The sequence below is a fragment of the Panthera uncia genome, chromosome E1 (genome assembly GCF_023721935.1).
Source record: "Panthera uncia isolate 11264 chromosome E1, Puncia_PCG_1.0, whole genome shotgun sequence".
Classification (NCBI taxonomy): domain Eukaryota; kingdom Metazoa; phylum Chordata; class Mammalia; order Carnivora; family Felidae; genus Panthera; species Panthera uncia.
Window position 1 is genome coordinate 47,869,955 of NC_064814.1, and position 671 is coordinate 47,870,625.

The window sequence follows — 671 nt, forward strand, 5'->3', positions numbered from 1 at the left end:
GGAACAGCCCACATCCAATCTCAGGATGGTCCCAAATGTCACTTCCTGAGGAAGGGCCTCTTACTTACGTGCCCCTGTCTTTACCCGACGGCCCTCCTAAGGATCCCGTGCTGCCACACGTAGCCTTGGAGTCTGGATGCTGAAGGATGTGTAGGAGTTCCCCAGGGGCCGGGCGCTGAGGAGGGCATTCCTGACTGACCACCCAGCCAGGGTAAAAGCATGGCGGGGGAGGTGTTCTGGCCCACTGGGGTACAAAGCGGTGTCCCGTGAAACTGTAAATATAACTTGGCAATCACTAGACCATAGCGTAGATGGGGAAACTGAGGCTGAGGGGGTCAGGGAATTGCCCCAGTCAGAACTCTCCTGGCTTTCGGGACGGGTCTGCCTCATTACCCGAGTAAGCACGTCGCTCCTGGTTGGAGGAAGGAAAACGCCTCCTCCAAGTTCGGGAACACTGGCCGGCCCCCTCCAAAGCTCGTCCCCAGCCGCCCACGCAGGAGGCCTGGCTCACGGACTACAAGTCCCGGCAGGCCCCACACCGCAGCGCATGCTCGGCGAGAGTACCTTCGCGAGCCCTGCCGAACCCGGGGGCCCAGTCTTCCCCCATTGTCTGGCCCGCAGGGGCGGGGCGGGCGGCGTATGGGCACACCTATTGGTCGGGCAGCACATCG